The following is a 26,965-nucleotide window of genomic DNA, read 5'->3' as shown; positions in this document are numbered from 1 at the left end:
CATCCTATTTGTTTCTGAATACCCTTTCTGATTTTATCCAACATTTTTTTGGCTTTTTTGGCTGCCACAGCACACTGAACTAATGATTTCAGAGAATTGCTAATGACGGCTCCAAGATCTCTTTCCTGAATTGTAATTGCCAGCTCTGACTTCAGCTTTACTTAGATATGGCTTAGATTCTTTTCCCTAGATGCATTACTTTTCATTATCTACATCGAAGCTTACTTGCCACTGTTTTGTTGAGATTCTACCTGGTATTCCTCTGACAGACAATATAGGTCAAATCCAGGTACATTTAATTAGAAAGTTAACTTGTGTAGTTCTTTTGGATTGAATTTTAATGGGTTGTTGTTTAAATGATGCAGCACATATATTTAAGATATTTTTTTATTGCAGTAAGCACTAATATACTCACTTTTAAATGAGCAAACCATACCTAGCTAATTGTAAGCGAAGGTACTTCACATATTTTTCCCATAGATGTAGTATACAAGGAGACCTGGTTCTTCAGAATATCAAAGCAGAAGCTTTGTTTAACTGTAGGCTAGTAATTCTCCTTTGTCTTAGGAATAATTTGTGTTGGAGGAATGACAGTATTTTTACTTGTTGATAATGCCACATACAAGCCAGGCTCTCAATTAATTTCCCTTCCCGGTGGTCATAGAGAACCTCTTATTAATCTTATTATTATTTAAACACATAATAATGTTGAATGAAATCCAAGAATTTCTAATGCCTGTGAACTCTTCAGTCTGTCTCAGACTAAACACACACAGACCTCTTTGTATCTTTGATCCCCTTTTCTCGAGTTATTAAAAATTTATCTAAAAAAGCACTAGCATACTCACCTCATGTTGCAACAGCCTACCAAAATCAGGTTGTTTTATATGCTTCAGTGTGTAAAAGGCACTCTGACAGAGACTGTCCAGTGACCAGTTCCTCCTTCCCTGGGGATGATGCCTTTTCAGGACCCGACAAGTATCATTCACCCACAGGACCACACAATCCAGAACTGCTTCAGCTGCAAATTCACTTAGCAGGGATATAGATATCTGCAACCAGAAACAGGGTAGTAAGTGAATCTAATCTTAGCCACTCCAGGTGTCTTACTTAGCTCCTCCTAGGTTAGGAGCCTAGGCTCCCTAGGTAGGCAAGGATTCACTGAACTCAAGGCAAATTCGAGTCTCAACAGTGAGAGTGCCAGCCCTGCCCCTCAGTATGACCAGCCGTTCCTCCTGGAAAAGTCTTCGGACCAGAGGAGAGAGTAATTTTTCGTCTAGTTCTTCTTTACAGGATAAGTATGTTCTCAGATCCAGTAAACACTCATAGGTTGCAGTTATTATCAATAGCAAATCTTTGCTTGAGACTTCTTTGTTATAATGCCAAGTTCTGCTTCTGTACACTGATGTAAATCCAGAGTATCACACACAGTCAGCTCACAGAGAGCAGACTCTGACCCATACTTTCAATTTCCTGGTGTTTTTTCTAGTGAAGACAGTACAACTACTTTGAGTATTAAACATGACCTTTCTATTTTTCTAAGTTTATGAATGAAGATCTTCTCATTCAGTAGCTCCAGCTATCTGTAAATTATTATATGACTGAAGAAAAATATTTCTAAAACCTTTGAATTCACTTAGGAGAAACTCATTAAAGCTTAGAAGACAAGGGCGTTGTATCCATGAGGGTAGATGCAACCCTGGAAGATGAGCCTAGAGCTCCCAGCAACAGCACACAATGCACTTAATTGTCCTGGATAAAAAACCTTTTCTAAAAGGAGATAATAGGTCTGTTGTTGGTTTCAGAACAGTTCTTGGAGGCCGAGTGTCTTGAACTGTCACAAAATGTTGCATCCATCTTATCTATTAACAGCCTAGGGAAGACCATTTCCAGAATGCAAAAGTTTAAGACTGGAGTTCACTTCTCAGGGTTACAGCTTTTAATGGACTGACTGTCACTGATAAGAAAATGATGGAGGAGCACAATGTTCTTGCAATCTCATTAGCTGGATGTATTGTGTGACGTTAAAGTTACCAACCTGCAGAATACTAACACACACCAGCTGCAAAAGAGTGAAGGAGAAAGCAATTTAAAGTTATACATTAAACTTTTATGCTTTAGCTGTTGATCTGAAATAAGTTTGCAGTATTTTTTTGGTATTCCTTGCTTACTTCTTTTAGGATACAGTTTAGTTGGTGTTAATAGTAATACACTAAAAAAACCCTCAACAACAACCAGCCAACCAACCAAAAACCCTGCAACACAAACAGAAACAGAGTATTTCCTGGATGAGTTTTCTTGTTCCAATGAAACATTTTTTAACTTTTTTTTTTTCCCTTATGCCAAATATTTCAGTAATGATGCCTTCTTTTTGAGAAAGGGATGTGAAAATACCCAATAAGGAACAAATGGCAATTCACTCCTTACAATTGCTTGATTGCCTAATACAGTTATTAGAGTGTAAATGTGACATTTTAAATTTTTTACCTAGGGGAAAATCTAACCAAAAAGGCTGACCATTTACGTATCTGCAGTAAGTCCACCACTGATATTTTGTAATTGCCTGTCACATGTGTTGCTAAATATGATGTAAATACCCCTCCACACATCTCCAACTAACCAATAGTTTTCCTATCAAGATAAAACACTTTTTATGCAATGGAAACTTTCATTTGTAAGTCTTTCTTTCTAACTAGGAGGCAGGCTGGCAACTCTGCAAAGGAAACACAGACTGAAAGACAAGAAACACTGAAATATTTATGGTTTTTCCTTTAAACTGCTCATCCTGGAGATGTATAAAGTTGGGTAAACCAGACATTTCAGTCCCTGACACTTATTTAATTATTAGCTAAGGACTGTCTGTGATAGTCCTGTCTCTGCACTAACTTCAGTACAATTTTGTGACAGGTTAGTGTAAGTTCTTAAGGACTTTGCTCCTATGGTCTTGTTGGATCTTATGTTTCATGGATAAGTTAAATTTCCTCAAGAGTCTGCAATCATTTGATTCTGGCTGTTCCTTACCCTGAGAAATGTTGCCATCTCCAGCATATATGTACCTTTAGATGAAAAATACACGTGTGCTAGAGATACTGTTCCACTACATCCTGGCACTATCCCAGCAGCAGCAGCTAATATATCTTCACTCTCCATGTGGTTCAGGAACGACCCATGGGAACATGCTAGAATAAGGGGATAATACTCAGGTTAGAAGCAGGTAGGGAATTTAGTGTTCTTTGCTGGTAGTTAAGCTCTGAGACAAAATAAGGTACGTAAACCTTTGTTACCGTAAAAGGGAAGAAATGCACACCTGAGAATGCAACCCTTGAGAAAGTAGGGGAATCTGTGCCACCAGCTGTCTGTGGGGCTCCTAGCATGGTCAAGGGCTGTTTTGAACTGGAGGATTTTAAAGGCTTACCCAAACTCTCTGCAGATGAACCCTCAAAAGCTTTTAAGCATGCGGTGGCAAAATTTCTTTTAAAAACATTGTAGTCCATTGTCTCTGGGGCCAGCTCAGATATCTGTAGATACCAAGTTTGATTTTCCATATATAACAGCACCAATTGCACCCATGCATGCTCATCTGCATGTCACTGAACTGTAAAAATATAAACTTTTTTTATAATGCAGATGATTTTGATACAGAAATGGAAAAACGCTGTACTCAAGTTAGTGAAATCAAACATAAGGGTACAAAAGAATGTATCACAGCACACAAATATTTGTTTCCTTTCCTTATAGGTAATGTTAGAGCTGTGGAACCACAATTTAATTTTTCCCTTTATTCTCATGTGCAAAACTATAAGTTCTGCATCAATGCCAGACTCTAAAGCTTAGCTTTCTAGGTTAAAAATTCTCTACCCTTTGATTTAGTGAGGTGACTATCTACTTCTGTTTTCTAGAATGTTCTTTGCAATGTCTGGGGCTTTTGCCATCAAAACCAGGATACTGAACTAAAAATCACCACCCTGCTCCAGTACAGTGTTTCTACTGGCACTTCTAATGTAGTAAGGATTCATTAGAATAATTGTATTATCTGATGTCAAAATTACCAGCAGAATATAGGTCTTCAAAACATTGCTTGTAACTTCTTTTGATTTGGTTTGGTTTGGTTTTTTAACAAAGTAGGTATGATGAGAGGGATTACTTTTCTCTACAGAAACAAAATAAAATGAGAGGTCTCTTACATACGTAATGTCACAAAAATTTTATCAAATACATAACAATTCTCAAATCATCTTTGTTCTCTTGAACTAGAGAAAATCCAGTTCCTCAATGGTCACAGAAAAGAAATAGGGAAGACTTAGGAAGCCTCTCCATACCTGTAACACCACCCTCTCTTCTCTGCAAACACTTTGGTTGTCACATACAGCACACTGCACATTTGTGGAAATGTCACAGCAGACTTTCTTGTCACAAACACCAGAGGGCTGGAGGAAGGTTTTTTCTGACAGAAACTAGTACCTAGAGGACTTTTGAGCCTTAAGTATACAATAGGAGTAAAGAGCTAGAGAAGCGGAAACTAATATTTTCACAACTTTGATTTTTATTAGTTAGCTGTGTTCAGAATTCAATGCCTAATTTAGGGAAGGCTTCCATTAGGGACTGTTTTTCCTATCCAGAATGAAAATGCTGTGAGCTTGAACAGGGTTTTGAGCTAAACAGAATCAAACCTATTAAGACTTCTGGAGGAAAAGCTAATATGTAAAACATGTTTACTCTGGGTTTGATTTGTTTGATTGCAAACCTTAGTCCTTCCTTTGAGTATTATGAAAAATTCCCAAATTTCCTGAATTACACCTTCTTTTGAACTTGCTTTTCTGTCTTCCTCTTTCAACTGAATTTGGTTTAAGGTTTTCAAGGGCACATTCGCCCTTTTCTTTGAAGTGAAGCCTAAGTCCTTAAAGCCTTAAGTGGTGAGAATTTATTAGTTAGAAAGAGTGGGAAAGAGTAAGCTAGAGTTTTCTGATACTCTAATCAGAAAATGTAATGAACCATTCCCCACACACACTTCAAATGAAAAATTTTCATTAGAGTTTTAAATTTGAAAAATGCTGACAAGTCTTATTCTTAAGACTCAACATTTGTATTTGTATTCTTGTTTGTTTGTTTGTTTTAAGGAGCTTTGAAACCCTTGTGGTATTAAGATGAAGTGCCTGTGTTGAATATTAATTGAAACTGGTCACTACATTCTGTTAAGTAACAATCCCAGCTCAAGTATGTGATTAAATGTTTCAGCCTTACAATTGCATCTCTGGATGGCCGTAAATACATTTTGAAATTAAACCCTTGGTTGGTGATAAAAGGTGATTTACACCTGTTACATGTCAGTGACGGAACTTTTATGGGATAATTTAAGTTCATTTTGTCTCTATCTTTTGAAATATTCACTCTCTTGAGTGCTTATTATGTTTTGGCTTGGCTATTTTTGTCATAAAGAAATAGTTGATTCAGAAAATGCTGGAAAATGCAACAAACCTCAGTGTGTCATGTTTTACTACATAGTAGATGTCTTTCAGTGAGAGATGTATGAGAGTATTTACATGGAAATTGTCCTTTAAAACATTTTTGCTTTTATTTTTGCATTCTAAATTGCCTACGTTTTTGAAAATATCCCTCATGCCATTAAAGAAAGGAACTCAGAAATGCTCTGAGATGTTTTTGCCCAAAGTACAGCTGCAATACTAATTTCCCATTTAGCTCATTTTTTTCTACAATCTGGTTAGCCATTTATGCTGTTGTACTTGCTCTTAGTACATTGCATACACAAACTTACTGGTTTTAGCTCTGGACACTGTCTTCTTGTCTTCTCCCCCCCCCCCCCCCCCCCCAAGTCATTTTTATACAACCTTACATCTAAAACCTGTTCTGGAGGCAGGTAATTTGGTAAAACATCTTAGTGTCCATTAAAAACAAACAAACAATCAAACAAACAAACAAAACCAAAAAACCCTAGCTACCCTAAGTGCAGAGGAAACCTTGATGTTATGATCTATACTTCCCACCTGTACTCAGTGACCCAGGAAACAGAAAATAAAAGCATATGATTGCAAGTCAGTGCTTCTCCTGAGCAATCGTGATGTAATTTTGCCTGGTAATGTTTTAACTAAAGGAGTTCTAGCTGGATCTTTGCATGCTTTATCCCTGATGTCTTAACAGTTCTTCCCTTAACAGGGAGGGGAATAAATGCATCCATTAACGGTGTTTAGAAATTGTGTAAGAGCTCACTGTATAATAAAAGGAATACCTATACATGACAATTCTACCTTTTAATCTCTTAGCTAAACTGTTGTGTCTTCTTGCTGTTGTAGGCCCTTGCCAGTTACTTGAATAGCCCAGCACATTCTGGCATCTAGTTTTCCAGCATGGCAGATATTTTATGCCACATGAAGTGTTGTCACAAGCTCTTGCTGCTTATGAGACTCCATGTCACCATGGACAAAGCAGCCCCTGGCAGATACCAATGGTCAGCTGATTCCTTGCCTCTTTCCTGAGCTCACCGTTTACTCCCAAGGAAAATGGAATTATCCCAGCTTTTTATTGCTCGTCAAGTTATGATGATCTAATTGACTAGGATCACTTTGAAGAAATATCATCAGTGAGGTCTTTATTGCCTTTAAAATCTCCTTTCTGTGGACCTTCTGCATAATTTTCAGGAACAAAGAAATATATGTTGCAAATTCATCTAAGGGACAAACAAAATTTTAACCTTCCGTCTACATGCTTGAGAGTACATTATGTTTTTGCTAGCAGGGCTGAGGAAAAAAAACCCTATTTTTACGCTAGTGTTAATTATCCCTAGGCTAATATCAGTAAGAACAGCTTCATATAACATAATTATTAAATGCTGATTTTTAATTAAGAGGTATTTGCACTATAAAAGGAACTTTCATCTGTGTAGAAAGGATGCTTAAAATATTTTAATTTCTACTATTTACACTGTTCCATTTTTTAATTACTATCTTTTCTTTTACAGTGAATTTTTGCAGTATATAAAATTCAAGAGATACTCCTTTATAGCACCTTTTTAATAGCTACTATTATAAAAGCTGGGCACTCTGACCCTAATTAACGTTGTATGTTATTTTACACTATGTGAAGGGACCAGCTAAATTTTCCTTATCGATCATAATCAAAAGCTTGTTTGTTTAGCAATGATTATTACAATAAAAAAGAGTGAGTGAGAAAGTGAGAGAGACAATTTATATAACAGTGTCTGCGTCTACCACAAAGAGGTCTGTTTTCAAAGCAGAGTACAAAGAAAAATCCTCTCAACTCCCAGTGATGCTAATGGAAGTTCTCCAACTAAATCCCTGAACATCCCTTTGAAAACATACCCCTAATGTAGATAAAAGTGTAGGTTTCTTCTTTCTTTCAGCAAAGAGAAAGTCTAGTAGGATTTATTTTACCCATCCTCTCATTCTGATACACTATCTTAGGTGGGCTCTGTGAAAACTCTGCTGAGAGACATATTTACGCTCATCTTACAAAAACAATTCCCCTTGGTTCAGAAATAAAAGCAGGCTTCATCAGCTTTCTTCCTTTATTTTTTTTTTTTTTTTTTTCAATGCTGGTAAGCTCTCTTTTCTTCTTTCCTTGAAGAGGGTATCTACAAAGAAGAGGTGAAACTGTGATATAAACTGCTGTCATGTTTGGGGGAAGGGAAGTCACCTAGTTCAGACCTTAGAGGCTCCAAGAGGGAACACTCTAGGGAAAAAAGCTTCCTGTCTTATTGTTCACTTGTGGAAAAAATCTTCAGCAGATTGTTGAAATGAAGCAGATCTGAACAGGTTGCTCTTCATAACCTGCTGGGGTAATCTGCAGTGTCAATTCTTCCTTAAGGAGAAGAGCAGGGCACCCACTGGGACTGAACTCTGAGGAAATGCTAGGTCAGAAGCCAAATGCATAATTAAGCCAAAAGAAGGCTTAATTTTCTTTAAACTTTTTTTTTTTCCCCCGTAGTAGATATGGACCAGTTTCCCATTTGAAAATAAGATTGCATGAGAAAATTGAGACAGTTTTTCACTAATAACTCTATTTGTATTATATTTTCCACTCAATAAGGTTTATAGAAGAAATCATATCATTGTTTTTCTAATGTGTTTAAATAAGGTGATATAATTTCATTTCTGGTATCAAATTCACTTCTTACTATAATAAATTTATTAAATTATATTAATATTTTATATGAGTATCTATATTTTATATATGTAAAGCAATTGTTTTAATGTTTTTGTTTTCTTTTTCATAAGACATCTTAAAATTCCAGCTTTCCACTCCAATTTGGAGTAGAACTGACCTTCCAGTTGGCAATTTTTCCCTGGAAAGGTAATTCTGCTGTTTTGGTCAGTTCTACTCTGTATGATGGGCTTTTGACTATCTATCTGTGCCAAAAAAGTAAAGTCCTGGGATTCACAGAATAATTGATTATCTCAACTGAGAAGTCAGAAAATGTGTAATGACTATGAATACTAGGAAGGAAAACAAAAACAAAACATTATTTTCTTTAAAAAATAAAATTAACAGAAACATGAATTTTTAGTCTCATGGAGCTTTAAAACAGCTACATTTTTGTAAGATAAGGGTTGATTCATTCTGTTTACATCTCACGGATAATTAGGGCAGACTGAAATATTGCACAGGAGTCGTGATTTTTTTTTGTATTCAGAGTTACTGCTCAGTAGAAGGAATATGGCGACTGTATTTTCAGTTTAAGTTGTAATTTACTCTAAGACAAATCCTATGTACACATGCTAAACTAAGATTAAATGTATGCAAATAAATATATATATGATATTATATCTCATTCCTTTCTTATGTCAACATTGTATGGAGGTGGAAATCCTGATATGCAAGAACTTGAAGCTATGTTCATTTACATATGGTAGAAAGCTTTAGGTAGCAAAATCAATCCAGCCTGCACACTTCTAGGATTACAGCTGATGAGTAAGAAGGATTTCTTTGAAAATGAAAGACTGTTCATAGTATTTTAAATTTTTTGAGCTCTCCTGGTTTTGGCAGGGATAGAGTTAATTTCCTTCCTAGTAGCTGGTACAGTGCTGTGTTTTGGATTTAGGATGAGAACAAAGTTGATAACACACCCATGTTTTAGTTGTTGCTAGGTAGTGCTTACACTAGCCAAGGACTTTTCAGCTTCCCATGCTCTACCGACTGAGAAGGCTGGAGGTGCACAAGAAGCTGGGAGGGGGCACAGCCAAACTGGCCAAAGGGACATTCCATACCATGTGACGTCATGCTCAGCACATAAACTGGGGGAAGCTGGCTGGGGGGGCCGCTGCTCGGGGACTGGCTGGGCATCGGTCGGTGGGTGGTGAGCAATTGCACTGTGCATCACTTGCTTTGTGTAGTAGTAGTATTGTTATTATTACATTATTATTATTATTATTATTATTATTATATTTTATTTCAATTATTAAACCATTTTTATCTCAACCCACGACTTTTTCTCACTTGTGCTCTTCCAATTCTCTCCCCCATCCCACTGGGGGGGGGAGTGAGCAAGCGGCTGTGTGGTGCTTAGTTGCCAACTGAGGTTAAACCACAACATGAGCAGTAAATAAATACCTTTCAAATTAAAATTCTGCCTTTCCTCCTTGAAAGTACCCATTTTAATTTTCTTATTTGTAGACACACTTTTGAAATAAGAAGTTTCGATATCTGTGGAAATATAGACTGTAATTAATCAATTTTTTTTTTCTTATTTTTTAGATAGCCTTACTTTCATGAGAGGCTGGAGACAGTTTGGTACAAAAGGCAGCATTTACACTGCGTGTTTTCTGGTTTCTGCTTACAGTTTACAGAAAACAGCCTGTACCTTCCACAGATCACCACTATAACAGGAATGCCTATTAGTTAAAGTGCTTTTTGTCTTTGTTTTTATTCATTTCCCCTTCATCAAAAGGAACACAGATCTACTCTTCAAAGTGTAGACTTGTATTCATTTTTTCTAGTGATAGGGTATTTGCCACTCAAACTTAGTTGCAGATTGTCACCCAGATGTGTCAAACTACCAAAGTTTTACTTTTTTTTTTTTTAATTATGGAAACTGTCCTTGATGAAAAAATATTCATTGCATGGTTCAAGAGGAAGCAATTTTCCATTATAAGCCCTGTACTCTTTTTCTATCTATTTTAAAGAAAGTCAGTTCCTTGATCATTTACAGCATACGTTAAAACATATTTAAAATCTGTGATGACAGTCAGACTGTTTGTCACAAATGATTCAAAAGTACTCTCAAAATATTTAAAGGATATTAAATCAGGATATTAATACTGAGTATTAAAACAAGAAACACAAAAATAATTCAGAGCTCCAATTCCAGCTGTTGCACAGCTCAGCTATGTTCCAACCCCATAACAAGCTGAGACCTCACGGTCCTTTCTTCCCTCCTCCTTCTCTCCACCTCCCTGACTCTTCAACTAGATACAGCCAGAGCATCTAACTTTATTTAACTCTGCCCAGACGAAACTACAGCTGATTATAAATTTTCAAAAGTTTACACAGAGCTAAATGAAACAGAGCTAATGACACATGATGACTTTAAAAATATTCATCCCCCAAAGGCATTAAAAGGCATTTAAAGGCATTACGAATTCCACATATCCTAGTGAACCTTAAGTATTTATTCAGGATAAGGAGAGAGAGTGGATCAAAAGCATTCTCGAAGGCAGTTTAGGTCACAGCAAAGTGGAACTCTCATGAGTTGCTAAAAATCCCTAATTCTTCAGGAAGGCTCACTGCAGATGGACAACAGACTTTACATAAACAACTAAACATAAGCATTTGTACTTTAATTTATTTTCTACTATGTGACTGTCTGGGGGGGGGGTGTCTTCTGAATTGCAAATTAATGACCAGGACAATAGAGTTATACAGGTTTAATTATTAGAAAGAATCAGTAAATCCCTGGCAAATTTCTAATACTCTCATACTTAACTCCGGTCTCAGGGACTGAGTCCCTACAGTTATATGCTGTCTCTCAGACTAACCTACAAAGGGCCACAAGGACAATAAAGGGACTGGAGCATCTTTCATACAAGGAGAGGCTGAGAGCTGGGGCTGTTCAGCCTGGAGAACAGAAGGCTAAGGGGGATCTTATCATTGTGTGTATATATCTGGTGGAAAGGAATGAAGGAGAGGGAGCCAGATGTTTCTCAATGGTACCCAGTAAACAGACAAGAGGCAATGGGCACAAGTTGAAACACATGAAATGCCACACCTAATTTTTTTTTTTTTTTTTTTTTTTTTTTTGCTATGAGCGTAACCAAACACTAGAACAGGTTGTCCAGAGAGGTTGTGGAGTCTTCATCCTTGGAGGTATTCAAAACTCAATGACAAGATCCTGGACAACATGCTGTAGCTGACCCTGCTTGAGCAGGATTCCCTGCTGTTGGACTAGACAATCTTCAGAGGTCCCTTCCAACCCCAGTTATTCTGTGAGTCTGTAATATTGCAGCTCATAAACTTAGGAGTGAAATCCTGGCCCCAGTGGTGAAAATATAAACTTTTTTTGGCATTGACGTCAAGCATTTTATCCAGTATGCTGGCTTTATAGTAACTTTTTGCAAGGAGAAATGCGTTCTGCAAGCTTATTTTTTACTTTTGTTCTCTGGTAAACAATGATGTATCAGCCTGGTTAACTGAAGAAGATAGCTTGACGTTTACAGCCTTTATCTCTAAGTAGGCTGGATCTAATCTTTGTGGAAATATGCCCACTTTTCATTTATGGAAAACTTATCTCTACTGTTTTGATTGGCTTTTCTTAATCTAAAATAAACCATCTTCATTGAAACTCAACATACTGCCTGGGTAGGGCAAAAAAACCCCCTTGGTTTCAATTCATTGAAATTTCTACCATTTTTTTCTTGAATTTCCTTTGAGAAATAAGAGTTCATAAGAACTTTTCAATTTCAACCTGTGCACAAGTATTATCATTCTAAACCTTCTAACACCAGAAACTGTGACAGTCTTTTTTTCCCCGTCTTCGATGCTACAAAAGGTCGCCTAAACCAATAATGTGCTCACAACCTAATAACAGAGCACTGTGTTTTCTTAACGCTTCTTGAAACTTCGGGTCAATGACTGACAGAATAAGGTTATGAACCATGCCTTCTCAATACACATCTAAACACTGCCAGAACCTGACTGCAATCGCTAGTAATGACAAACTCTAACACCTGCCATCTTATCAGGTGGCAGAAATACCACACAAAAAAAAAGATTGTCACCATCCCTGCAAATAAATGTGAAATGAGAAATCATACAACTCTCCTCTATTCTGATTGTTGCAGGAAAAGTGGCAATTTCCTTCTGCTCAAGTTGCCAGGCCAGCCTTTATTACACTGCTTTTCAATTCTGTTAACATAAAAGAGAGGCACAAGGTGCAAATGAAAACCACCATTTTTATGTAAGAGAAAGATGAAGCATTTGGATCTAAATTGTTGATTCTACCTCGAGAAATGGGCTGGCCTATCCCTTGAGACTGAAGTCAGTGAATCTCTGTTCATTTATAGCTTAAATACTTCTCACTTAATCAGTTGTCTCCACTTCAGGACCCTGGCTTTACTTTGTAACTTAGAATTTTCCTGGTTTTTCCCCCTCTTTTTTGTATCTTATTTGGATATTTAATGCTTAACATTGAGAAGCAACTCGAAAAACATCTCCCTTTGAGGGACACATAGATATGAATTAGTAGAACAGCATTGTTCAAAGAGGACAAAGAAAAAGTCTGTCCCCTGTTATTTTGGTTTTTATTTAATAAAATATAATATGATTTTCTCAGCATAAATAAATTATCTTTATTTTCCTCAGTTTCTGCCTTATAATCAACCTCCCTTGCAATTTCATGCAGATACAAATTTCTAAATTATCGAGTTTATTTGGATAATGGGAGTGAATTAAATTTGTACTACAGGGGTTCTTCTCTGCATGCAACTCTATTTCCCATAGGAGTTTTATTTTTTTTTTTTTAAACAACCTTTTAAATAAATACAACAGACCTAGCTAAATCAAAAGGAGTCTTTGTACAGAGTACTGCCACTCAACTCACTGGAAACTTTATAAGCCCTTTCACAACTCTGAATTACAGAGTTTTTTTGTCAGTACTTCAAATCTTTGAAGAACATTTCTCTTGAAACTTTGTCTTACCTCACAGATATACAATTCTGGGCTTTTGCATTAAGGACAAATGGTACCTGTAAAGAAACACACTGTTACAAAAAAGGATATACGGAAATGAGCAGAATCATTATGAAAGACAATTTAAAACATACTCTCTGTTTTACAAAAGTGATAGTCTGGTCTCTTGCATGGTTAACCCTGTAATTTTTCTCTATGCCCTCAAGCAACTCTTGAAATTTTAAGTGACCAACATTCTTATAGACCATAGACACAGTGTGGTCCCTATCTGAAATAATAAAGTTATAAAGTTGAAAGAACTCTTTTTCCAACAACACCACTTACAAACAGATTTTAGAACTATATCAGTTTATAACAAAAAAAAATAGTACCGAGTTACAGTGAATGTGAGTAATAATAATGACAATACCTTCCTTTGCCTGTGTCTCTTCCATTGCTTACATTTAACGAATTTTTGTGATGACCAATGACTAACTCATTGTTAAATTTTACTAGAATTGTATTTGTTGAAACATAAAAACGGGGAAAAGAAGGAACATTTTTTTCATAGATTTCAACCCTGTTATTTCTTAACTTACATAAGGAGTACACTGAGAGGAATCCAATGATTTTTCACTGTGCTAGATTGTATACTTTTCCCAGTGTTTGCCATTTAAAAATAAAAGGTAGCAGATGCTCTACACATTTAGGCGTTTGTGTTGCTGTTACTAAAATCTTGCCAGGTTCTACTTTCTGATTTGCCATATTTTTTGATTTGACATAGAAGGTCATATGCTTTAGTACGGTGGCTGCTCACAGGTGAGTCCATGGGAGGTACTGTTATCTGCATCTTTCTCTTTCTCTGTAGCTGAATCTTTTTTCAAAAATACTGTAAGAAGTATTCAATGAGATTTTTACTGATAAAGTTATCTGGAGTCTGAATGGATACTTGGTTGCACCAGTGCCAGAAAGGCAAGACGTCCATATGATTATTCCATGTTCTTATGTTGTATACATCAATAATCCTGCTTTGCTTTCCCCAGTTGTATAATTAACTTCTATAAGCGGAGCATATCCTTTTTGCAAACAACTACTGTGCAGGAACCCTAAGCAGGATCTTAAGACATTGTCTCCTCTTCCACTCTTTCCCTTAATTTAAAGTCCTATAGTATTAGGATTGTTGTATTTCATGGCTACATTTCATAATCTACTTTTTCTTTTCTTCGACGTTTTATATCCTCTTTGCATACTGTGACTTTTGAGTCGTTATGATATTGATTGTTCAGTTTTTTGTTAGTACTACTACCAGCACAGAAAATCTCAAGCTGAATTCAAATATTCTCCACTAACAACTCATTTGTCCATCCAAAGACATAAAATAAATAAAATACTTAAATTGCAATGTTAGGGAAATGAATAGACTCCCTGACTTGTAATCTGTTGAATCAGAGAAAAGCAGCGTCTCTCTGGTCAAATAATATTTTTCTTCAGCATCTCAGAACAAACTTTATCCATCTAATTTCTGAAATAATTTATGTTTTTCTTGTGCAATTCTATAGGTGTAGTTTACTTAATCATAGAATCATAGAATCATTAAGGTTGGAAAGATCTCTAAGATCATCAAGTCCAACCATCAACCCAACACCACCATGCCCACTAAGCCATGTCCCTAAGCACCTCATCTACACGTCTTTTAAATACCTCCAGGGATGGTGACTCAACCACTTCCCTGGGCAGCCTCTTCCAATGTTTAACCACGCTTTCAGTAAAGACATTTTTCCTCATGTCAAATCTAAACCTCCCCTGGCGCAACTTGAGGCCATTTCCTCTCGTCCTATTGCTTGTTACTTGGGAGAAGAGACCGACACCCACCTCGCTACAACCTCCTTTCAGGTGGTTGTAGAGAGCGATGAGGTCTCCCCTCAGCCTCCTTTTCTCCAGGCTAAACAGTCCCAGTTCCCTCAGCCGCTCCTCATAAGACTCATTCTCCAGACCCTTCACCAGCTTTGTTGCCCTTCTCTGGACACGCTCCAGCACCTCAACGTCCTTCTTGTAGTGAAGGGCCCAAAACTGAACACAGGATTCGAGGTGCGGCCTCACCAGGGCCGAGTACAGGGGCACGATCACTTCCCTACTCCTGCTGGCCACACTATTTCTGATACAGGCCAGGATGCCATTGGCCTTCTTGGCCGCCTGGGCACACTGCCGGCTCATGTTCAGCCGGCTGTCGACCAACACCCCCAGGTCCTTTTCCGACAGGCAGCTTTCCAGCCACTCTTCCCCAAGCCTGTAGCGCTGCATGGGGTTGTTGTGGCCGAAGTGCAGGACCTGGCACTTGGCCTTGTTGAATCTCATACAGTTGGCCTGGGCCCATCGATCCAGCCTGTCCAGGTCCCTCTGCAGAGCCTTCCTACCCTTGAGCAGATCAACGCTCCCACCCAACTTGGTGTCATCTGCAAACTTACTGAGGGTGCACTTGATCCCCTCATCCAGATCATTGATAAAGATATTGAACAAGACCAGCCCCAAAACTGAGCCCTGGGGAACACCGCTCATGACTGGCCGCCAACTGGATGTAACTCCATTCACCACCACTCTCTGGGCCCGGCCGTCCAGCCGTTTTTTGACCCAGCGCAGAGTCCACCTGTCTAAGCCGTGAGCCGCCAGCTTCTCTAGGAGAATGCTGTGGGAGACAGTGTCAAAGGCCTTACTGAAGTCCAGGTAGGCCACAGATCATCTGGATGCTGTTTTAACATTTCTCAGTGGACAACTCTTAGTAAAAACCCTTACCGGATATACTTAATTGTGTGAAAGTAGCAAAGTTGTAAATAAATTCCTTTTATATCTTTCAGAAGAGTTAGACTACTTGTGTACTGCCACCCTGTGTGATGGTGTGCTCCCCCGCCCAACCTGACCTTTATCTCCTGTAACCCTGCTTAAGTGATGACTACCAGGGGCAGTCGTTAATGGATGCTGATGGTGATAGCTTCGTCCATTAACGAAGTGGATTCGGAAGCCAGGTAACAACACAAAAGCTCTTGGTTATTGTGAGAAATACGGCCACCTAACCACAGTTACCAGTATGTAAATATGACTATGAGTCAATCATCTTACCCCTATAAATAGTGAGCAGCCCAAGAGCCCTTTGAGCTCTCCTGCATGGCAGCGGGCTGCACGCCACAATCTCCCCTTCAGCAGGGACACCTCTCAGGGTTACTCCTCAAGGTTGAGAGATTCCTTGCCGCAACAGATACTCAGTAAGTGACTAATAGCATGCCAAACTTTGAAATCTTAGCTAAGTGATATAAAGGATTGATTGTGCATATATAATCCTTTAGACAAAAACCGTTGACCAAGACTGGGACTAGGATTGGATCCAGCTGCACCTAAACGCCTCTCTGAGAAGTTTAGAAAGCACGGGGGTCCTTTGTGAACCTCATGACTCAACGGGAGGGTCTCCCTGACAGTTTTGTCTGACCCTGTCCTCTATGCAGTAAATAATCGAGTGTACTTTGCCATCGAATCTTGTTCACTGTCGCATTTACCATTGAACTTTGTTAATTTACACTTTAACTCACTGTTTTCTATCAATAAAGTATTGTTGCTTCTCTCTTACGAGTGAAGTGCACTCTCACTCCATCCGCGACACCCCGACATGTGCAGGAAGGGGGAGGGGGGTGTTACACAAACAAAAAAGGTGAGACGTTCAAGGACCCTGGTAAAGCACGTGTTGTTCATCTGCTCACTCCTCTCTCTCTTATTTTAAAGCTCACTTGGTATCATACTGACAAATCAAGCGGAGAACAGTATCTCTTAAAAACTGAAAAAAACCTTAAATTGATGATGAGTCATTACTTAGATGAATGTAATGAAATAAAGACACAACAATTAAGCTGAAGCAAAGGCTGCGTGTACAGATTGTGGAGATATAAACTAGCAGATTTTTCTGAGGCTCTTGTGCACAAAGTATTTACCAAGCTAAATCACAGCTCCATTGAAGTAAATGGGAGTTTATGATAAGTCCATTATCTTCTTCAAAGAGTAAGAACAGGAAAATCATATAAAATTTAAGTATGTTTTTAAAGTAAAGTAGAATATAAGAAATAGGCTTCTGAGAAGTAAAAGAATCAACATGAATTCTTGCTAGTATGAAGCTGCTTTCTTTCCTCTATTGTTTATACCATGTTCCTAGTAATATCCCTGTTGCTGGAATACTTTTTTACATTTGTCAGCTACTCAGGTTTTCCTGTATTGTGTTCCAATTTTCCTTTCATGATTGGACACTAGATCTATCCTATCAAAATTATTTCTTGTATTGATTATTCTGACTCTAATTATAACATGGGACACATATAGATTTACTCTATTAAGACTACCTGCAAATAAAAGCTTCTGTATTCCCTAGAACCATAAGGTTTTGCTCAGCTATAGGCATTAATCACAGGTTTTTATTGACTAATTCTCCCCCATTTTACAGTTGAAACCAAATGGGTATTGGTTTGGGGATTTGTTTCTTCTAAAATCAATCTATTTAAAGAGCATCTGGGCCTCTAAGACCAAGCTTAAAGTATTAGGCAGGTGACAATTATTTTTCAAATCAAATATATTATTGAATTCTTATAAGTAAATAATGAATACAAGTTTGCATAATTAATTATTTTTTTCTCTTTTGTTAAATTATTTTGTCTTATTCTTTTCATACTTATGGGTTCCACAACAACGTGTTCCAAGTAGAAAAAATTCTTTAAATGCTTATCACAAATTATAGCTTATGCAAATAGATTAATTTATTACAACTGCACAGAGGGATTTTATTAAATATTCATTTTCTTCTATCTGCACTGATATTAGTAATTTAAGTTTGGCTATAGTCTAATCAATTACAGTGAAACATGCTGTGAGAAAGTGAGCCTAACACATTAATTTAATCTATTTTAGCTACTCCTGCTGTCTCCAAAATCATTTCTATGGTTACAAGGCATTTGTCAAAGATTTCTAAAAGAAAACATCCTGTGTTGCTGATCCTTCTCTAAATAAGGCTAGCATTTTATTGTTCTCTCTTGAAATACCTGGTTTGGGATTTCTGTATCTCTAAACATTTCTCACTTTGTAGAAAAGAATTAAAACATTGTCACCAGTTGACATTTTCTATACACAAAATACATGGTAGCTGCTTATAAAACAGATACAAGAAACATGCAAATGTTTATAAGCAGCTAGGAGAACTTGACGTGTCTCGTCTGAGATATCAAAGTACTCAGTTTCTTTTCACCTTTTCAGGAGACATGCTGACAGATTCCACCATGGGTTTTAGAGTTGTAAGAGCTTAGTTCTAGGCTGAGATGAATATAAATTGGTACCTATAATATCAAGAAGGGAGGAAGGAAAGGGTTGGAATTGTAGTCTCTTAATATGAATCCATACCAGCTTTGGTCCTGCATTTGATATAGCTCGCATGTGGTCCCAAGTGGTAGAAACTTAGAATAGGAAGAGTTATCCTCTTGATAGGTGAATGCAATTGGCATCAACCTTATATAGATTGTTTCTGTGAGAAATACATTCTTTTCAATCATCGTTTGAGAGAAAATAATACAAGCTGCTCTGAGACTCCAATATGAAATACCACCAGTAGCCTAAAAATAGGCCATGACTACTGGCCACTTTAATCTTGCATAAATTTGCACTGCTGTCCAAAGGAGCAATCTCTGCCTCTTGCATTTGTTTTCTCCCTTGTGCCAGAACAAGGGTTCATGAGTCTGAATGACAAGCTGGCTCTAAACCCATTTTGTGTGAGACACCACATCAAAAAATCATGTAGCAGTCACCCTAATTGAGATCCAGACTGGAATGTTGCTCTTTTTTTATTTATTTGCAGAAAAATTGAAACTCCATCCTCCAAATTAGTCTCTGTTGCCAGCTTAACACAAAATAAATCAAATTTATTTTTCTCTGTGAAGAAATTATGAGATCTTTTTGAAGCTTCTTTGATTTTTTTTTGTATATAGATATTTATATTTTTACCACAGGGGAGTGGCAGTATTGTTATTTACTTGTGTGATGGAAATGCTCAGAAATCCAGTTCATGATGAACTCTGCAAATGTGACTATGACTATAAGAAATCATAGCATAAGCTAGGTCAGAAGGTACCTCTGGACCACCTAGTCCATCCCCTGTTTAAAGCAGGGCTAACTTCAAAGTTAGCTTGTGTTGCTGAAGGCTTTGCCCAGTTGAATTATAAAAAACTTCAAGGATTGAGATTTCATGGCTTTTCTGGGCTCCTGTCCCAGTCCTTAACCACTCTCATGGTGTTTATTTTTTTGCTTATCTAGTTGGAATTTGCCTTTTGCAACTACTGTCTGAAGTCTGTCACTTTCTTCTTTATAGCAACTCATTAGGTATTTGAAAATAGCAATGCGATCCTCCCCTGCCTAGTCACCTCTCCTCTGCACTAAACAAATCCATTTCCCTTTTCCTCTCCTCATCTATCGCATGCTCCAATCCCCTAACCATCTCAGCAGTATGGTACTAATGAGTATATCACTGAAAAAGTAAAGATGATCAAAGAAGAAGGAGGAAACTAAAAAAATAAGCAAAGTGATCAAGGTAGTGCTAGGCACACATCTCTAGGAATGAAGAACTGCTAATGTAATGTTTTTCTGGAAAAAAAAGTTCAGCCACTTCAAAACTCTTTCTGAAGACAATCAGCCATGAAGAACTTAGGCATTAACTCCCAGATTTTGGGCAGCAGGCTTTCTCTCCTTCACAGAAACTTGTTCAACTCCCAATTTCAGTATAAACAGCTCACCATTGTCTCCAGGACATTTATACGGAGCTCAAATTCGTTGAAAGATTAAGAAGCTAGAATAAGGCTTTTCCTAATCTTGTTGTGGTTATAGATTATAGTCACTGCATTTCAAAATAGAACTAGAATTTTTTTATCTACTTCGTAAATATTAAATTCACAGTTTGCTGGAAGGAAGCAATGACAGAAAAATAAGAAGTTGATGGGGAAAACAAACCCCTTTTAATATAGGAGACTTACAAGATAAGACTCGCTTCTTCTCACTGTGCAAATTATAATTTTAATAACAAAGTAAAAACCAAAATCAGCTCACCCAACCCTGTGTATCATGAAACAAGCACCGAATGCACCTTCCACATGTTAACTGGCCTATTGCCTAGACTAATGTATGTGCTGGAGATGTATGAATGAAATGAAATTTTTAATGCAAATTAATTATTTCTTCGCATTATGTACATAGAGCTATGGCTCTGTTTTGAGGTCAGGTGATAGCAAGCCTATGAATAACCCCCAAAAGCTGACAAGAACCCAATCCTAATATTAAAAAGAGCAAAGAAAACTGGAGCACATTTATAAAGTGAGGGTTTTAACTGGTCCATTTAATGTTTTTTGAAATATGTGGAATATGGAAAAGAGCACTAACTCATTCAAGAAAGCTTGTAATAATGAAAGTATCAGCTTCCCTTAATAGTAAAATTTTTGGAAATTTAAACAGTGGTGCTTACCAATTCTAGGCGAATGTATATATACCCGAGAAGAGGTAAGCCGTGACTTACTCTTCAACTGTGCTGCATTAATCTGAATGATGAAGACATTATTAAAAGGCAATAAGGACCACCACTTCATCACTGGAATTTTAGCAGCAGCCACTGCAGAACATACTGTCTTGGGCATATTCATGTTCTGTGATTTGCCAGTTTAACTTTAGAGGCAATTTCCCAGGGGATTTGTTATCATGAAGAGTTTCCATAGATGCAAATGTTCCAAACCCTTGCCAAACCATTGTTACAAATTTTCACAGAAGTGAGATCTAAATTTGCTCATCCTGGCCATTCAGAGACTAAAACTGAGAATCATAGATTGAGGATTAAGAACTTTTTTTGGAATTTTCAAAGACATTATATTGCTAATATAGGTCTGCTCCTATTTGTATCAATAGGCCACATACTGTCATGTCTGGCACTGGTATAGAGAAAATTAAATGTTGAATACTTTGGAAAATACTATAAAGTACTGTTAATTCAGCATTTTTGTTATTTGTGTGATTTAGATGCATTACCAAAAATCACAAAAGCTAGGCCCCGCATGTTTTCATCTAGAAAGACCCTGCTTCAGTGCAAGGGGAATTTGCTTGGGGAATAAAGTCAGACCTCAAACCTCAGTTTTCCAAAATAAATCTCGTTATTTGAATCACTACAAAAATAAAGATTTTTTTAGAACTAAACAAGGCTGTATAACATGCAACATACCATGTTTGGATTCTGTGGCAGAGCAGAAAATTTTTTTCTAGATATATAGATTTTCTACTGTTTTATGATTTTAGCAGCTTTCTCTTCAAGCAAACAGTTACACTTGTGAAAACACAGTCACACTGAATGCTTGGCCACAGTCCATTGATTACAGATCAGATTATTTCCTTCCCTCTGGTCATTGTCAGTGTAATGCAAGCTGAATGGCAAGGCAGGCCACCGCCTCTAACAGTCTCCAGGTGCTCCACCACAGACTCTGGGGATGGTAGTCCTCAGCTGCACCAGTTTTTAGCAACTGCAGGTGACTCTTGTAATGGGTATGGTTCGTCAGTTGTTATGTATTTCCTAACAAATGATAGTAATTCCCTACTGTCTACTTCAATTACTCCTTTTCTTTGGTCACTGAATCACTTGCAAAGAAAACTGACTTTGAGAACCAATGGAGATCTCATGGATGTCACCTGATGCTTTTTCTGCTGGCCCCAGTAAGGTATCAAATAGCTATATCAATTCACCCATGAATTATCAAGAGTTCCTTAAAAGATCCTGGCAAAATATATCTTCTTTCAGTCAGGACACAATCTTGAAAGAAGACGTCATTTTCTGTCAGTCTGATGTAAAAGGTTCTGCATCTTTTTCAGCACAAATGCAGGAATTCACTCATGGGACTTGATCTGAATGCAGCTAGGAATCTTGATTTAACATTACTAATTGCTTTATGACTCAAACTCAATATGAAAACACTGCAAAAGCAAGGGGTATTTTTGCTTTTTCTCTGGCATTTATACACTGTGAGAAATAAACAGCTGGGGTAAGCAGCAGGCTTTTCAATATGTTTTATTTATTTATACACAGAACTTTAAGCATATGTCATATTGATGGCATTTACATCATAATATATGTTGTTCCTTATAGCTGTGCAAATTCATCAAAAATTGTCTGAATATCTACTGAATGTTAAGGCAGGAACAGCTTACCAAACTTTTTTTCCATCTGGTTCTTATCCTGCAGGCTCAGCTTTTCTGCATAAAGCACTCAGTGAAGGAAATGTATGTTTTAAAATGTAATAGTCTGCCTCTGAAAGAAAGTGATTCCTTTCCTCAGTCCAAAGGAAAGAAGAAACAGACATGAGAATTTTGTTTGTTCCAGACATGAGAACAAAAAGAATAGAAGGAAAGCATCCACAGGGGGAACTAAGTAAAAGGATTACATCTAGATTAAATTAAATGCATTAGAAAATGTGTTTTTGTACAACACCTTGTACAAATACACCTTTTCAGTTGTACAGTTCCATTATAGATTTTTATATATACAACTCAACAGAGTTATTGATACAGAAGTTCTATTCTTCAGTTTTATGCTTTCTAACATGTTAAGTCTTTGCCCTTAATTGTGTGGTTTCTAAGATGTGGGGCTACCAAAGCCCTCAGCTGTGTGGCAATAGTCTGAGAATTAATACCAGGAAATATTATACAGGGCTTCTATTGGTATGTAGGACTGTAGTCAGTCCATACATGCTTCACTCGTGGGTCCCAGGGCTGCACTAGCAAGGCTACATGCTGTTAAAAAACCCCAATAACCATCCAAATTAGAAAAAGCAGGTACTAATTTGTCTGATCTTTGACTTTGTTCCAGGGTCCGTTGATATGCACAAAAGTTTTTTATTTGATTTTGTTGGGTCTAGGTCAAGCCTGCTCCATACCTACCCAGACACAATCAATTTCAATAAAAATTGCAGAAGTTCAAAAGAGTGGATGTCTTTTCATGTCCAAACCACAAGGTACCCAAATTCTGTGTTGTATTGATTTTTGCTCTAGAAGATGCATGGAGACCTACTTTCTATGCAGTTATTCTGGACAGTGAGTGGAAATGTATGCTTTATTTAGTGGGATGTCTCCAAAGATGGAAAAAAGAGCTCCCTCTGCATTAAACAACTAAGACGTTTTCTTTTAAGCAGTAGCCATACTTGAAATATTCTTTACATAGCAGCATAATTACTATGTGCCATTTGCTATCTTGCACAAGCACCATAACAGTAACAGTCCATTTGCTACCACAAAACACAGGCAGACAATGTTCAGAAAAATGGAGCCAGTGAGTAGTACCGGTAACCATGGCAGCAATTGTCTGGTATCTCACACATGCAGTATAGAATGAGAAGACACATACCGTTGCACTCAGGGGGATACACTGTCCAGACACAAACGACTCACCTTCTTCTTTTTTTCCAGCTCACAGAGGAGTGATGGGTACCTTTTGTTAAGAAAAAATATGACAAGTCTGAAATATGACATGTGAAATGGGAACCTAGATAAGATAGAATCTTCCCTTTATTCCCAATAGATAAACTCTATTTATTTCCTAGCAATGTAAAGATTTTCAAGACTGAAGATAGCACATACACTTTTTATCCTGCGTAGCCTGGAACCATGAATCTTCTTAAGAAGTATGTTATCTTCTCAGTATAAGTTAGTTTTGCGATATGCCTACCACCAAAGCTGTAAAATAGTCAGTGTTCAATAAAAAGTTTTTCTTAGCACACTGACTTTTAGAAAGCATATAAATTATGTCATGTGCCTTTAGTTCTAGAAACATCTTGATTTCTGAATTTGTGACACAGTTTTCTGGCCTCCAGTAGCAATTTCAGGAGTATCTACTTTTTATGTTAGTCACTCACTGACTCACTGGCCATTTTAATACATTTTTTTTTTTTTAAAAAAGAAAACTACAGAAAAAAAATTGGTTCCAATTACATGGTTGGCACCTGAAGTTTTCTTCCTTGGGCAATGGTATCCAAAGTTATGTGCTTAGCTTGTTAAACATTCCCAAGCTCAGTGGGAAAGCTGAAAACAAACATGACATTTTATCCTTGGCAAGACAGATAATAAGCTGGAAGAATTCCTTTTTACCATTCCAAAATCATTCTTTGTTCTCTACCTCATGTTTATTTCTGCAAATAGTAAAAAGAACGAACTTTGGTTTCAAAATTGTCCAGTAAAATACAGAACAAAAAGCCATCAGCTAGAGAAAAGATACTGAGTCCTTGAGCTTACTCACAGTCCTATAATGATGTAGCTGAGTGGAATTCTTCCATCCGTACAAAAGAGTCCACATAAATGCAGACATAATACAAAAATACATGTATGCTATAATTCAGTGGCATCATCAGGAAATTATAATGAAATTGGTTTCTCTAATGAAAATTATCTGGTATGCATCCTATTTAATAGAAACCAGAAGATATTACTGGATCCAGTAAAGCTGGAGAAGTGTGCAAAATCCTGGCATTTGAATTTTTCTGTTCATAAATACAAGAAAGCATCCAGTGGAGAGAAAAAAAAATGACATTCACATATTGAATTTGAAATATATCAAAAGAATGATCAGTGTGCCTCTCTAGATTGCTCAGCAAAAACATTTTCTCACTGTGCAGTGGTAGAAATGAACCACAGAAGGATTAATGAATAAGAGATAGAACCTATAATGAAGAATAAATAAATAAATAAGCCTGAATATAGTTTACATAATGGAGATCATGGAAAACAATAGCGTATTCTCACTTGGAATACTGTGCTCTGTTATGGACCTTGAAACATATATATTCAAATAATAGAAATAAACATGATTGCATCGGAGGCATGATAAGAACTGTCAAACAAAAAGCAAATAAGATGACTGTGAATAATTTGACTTGAAACAGGACAAGGAAGATGTAGGCAAAAATTAGACAATTCTAAGAATATAAATGGAAACCTGCTGTCCTAGCATAGTAATAATAAAACCTTTCAGTTAAGTAGATATATTCATCCTTCAGAACTGGTTTAAAAAACCTGTGTGTTTGTGGCACATAATTATTTTGTGGAACTTTCTGCCACAAAATTTCATTAGACCAACAAAATTTAGTAGTATACCAGTATCAGTATACCACTGAGACATGTGATGTGGGTTTATGAAAATTTCCATAGTTAAATCATACTAAAATATTCATTCCCTGAATTCCTGTGATTCAAGATGTACCCTGCCTTCTGATTTTCAGAGAAGAGACTTCAGCTAAGCATAGGTTCAGCTATAGCTGATTACTGTGAATTTTCTTGTGCCTTTCTCAGAAATAAGTCCTGCTAGCTGTAAAAAGACACAGAACAATGAAAGGCAACACTCACTCCAAATGGCAATTAGTACTATGTCTTCTTTTTATTTTTTAATTATTAGATCTAGGTAAAATATGTCCATTTAAGCTTCATTTCTATTTAAAAAAATGCACTTTGGTGCCATCCAGATGCTACATAAAACTAGCTAAATCTTGCTCTGTTGTGCTTTTAGACAAAACAAGAATCAAAATAAAATAGAAATTAATTGACTTTATTTTTTCAGCCTTTAATGTCAATTTACTTTTATTAAAAAAGGTTTACAATTTATGATAGCTCTGTGTGCAGGAATGCCACTGCCCTGTAACCATGTGCTCCACAGGTGTAGATGAATGAGGGACAGTGAGGGCTACGTATTTCTTCTTCTAAAAGAATACCTTCTTACAGCCACTTAATTGAGAAGGAAGATAACAAAGCAAGGCAACATATACGTACTAAAATCATTTGCCATTCTCACTCAATCACACCGTAGGATAAACACTATAGGTGATATTACTAGAGGTAAGCATGGAACTTCTCAAGTACTTTTTGCCATAAGGGCATTTAGATGTCTATGCAACATTTTTTTTTTTTTCTCCTACTAGTCCCTAAAGAAAACCATTCTGTCTTGTGTCTATGGTAATAGACTAGTGAAAAATATTTGCTTTGGCTAAGCTGCCTGTAGGGATCCTACAGGAATGATTTAGCAGTAGCCAGAAAACAAATAAGCTTCATCAGAGGCATGAAAATTAAGTATAATCATACCTTGATTTAGTTTGTAGAATTTTAACGAGGGACTCTATACAAATCCCAGAGGCACATCACTGCTTTAATTGTTTAACTGTAATTATTATTTGTGATATGAAACAGATGTTTTTCTTCGTAACCTTATCTACCTGAATATCACTTTGAAACGTGCTAAATGACCACCTTGCAATTAGGTCAAGTGATTAAGAAGACAGCCAGATGGTTGTTTAATCTAAATGAATAATGTTAGGAGTTTTTTAAAGCATGTTTAGTAACACTTACACTTTTTGTGTATTATGTTATTTCAAAGTCTGGCTGATAGACTGTGAGCACTGATGGATTTTCAGTGCACCAGGAGAGGGTTAATGTTAATTTCTCTACAGTAGTTCCTATTTTATATTAAAATATTTTTCTTTTTTTCCATTTTGACTCTTGAAATGGCGGTGGGAGAGAACAGCCCTAAGAAAAATGAGCATATTGACACATTATTTTAGAAAGCTAACAGGCAAAGTTCATCTCCATGAGCATGTGAGAGTAATAATTCCTTTTTCAGTGTCATAGAAACTTATAACTCACATGAGAGTTGTAGAGCTATCAGTCCCACAGGTTGAAAAAATCGTGACTCAGACCATCTGCAGGATCATGAGGTTGACCTCAAAATTAGGAAGCTTAAAAATTGTTTTCAAAT

Source organism: Aptenodytes patagonicus, chromosome 2, assembly GCF_965638725.1.
Source record: "Aptenodytes patagonicus chromosome 2, bAptPat1.pri.cur, whole genome shotgun sequence".
Classification (NCBI taxonomy): Eukaryota; Metazoa; Chordata; class Aves; order Sphenisciformes; family Spheniscidae; genus Aptenodytes; species Aptenodytes patagonicus.
Note: the sequence above shows the minus strand (reverse complement) of the source record.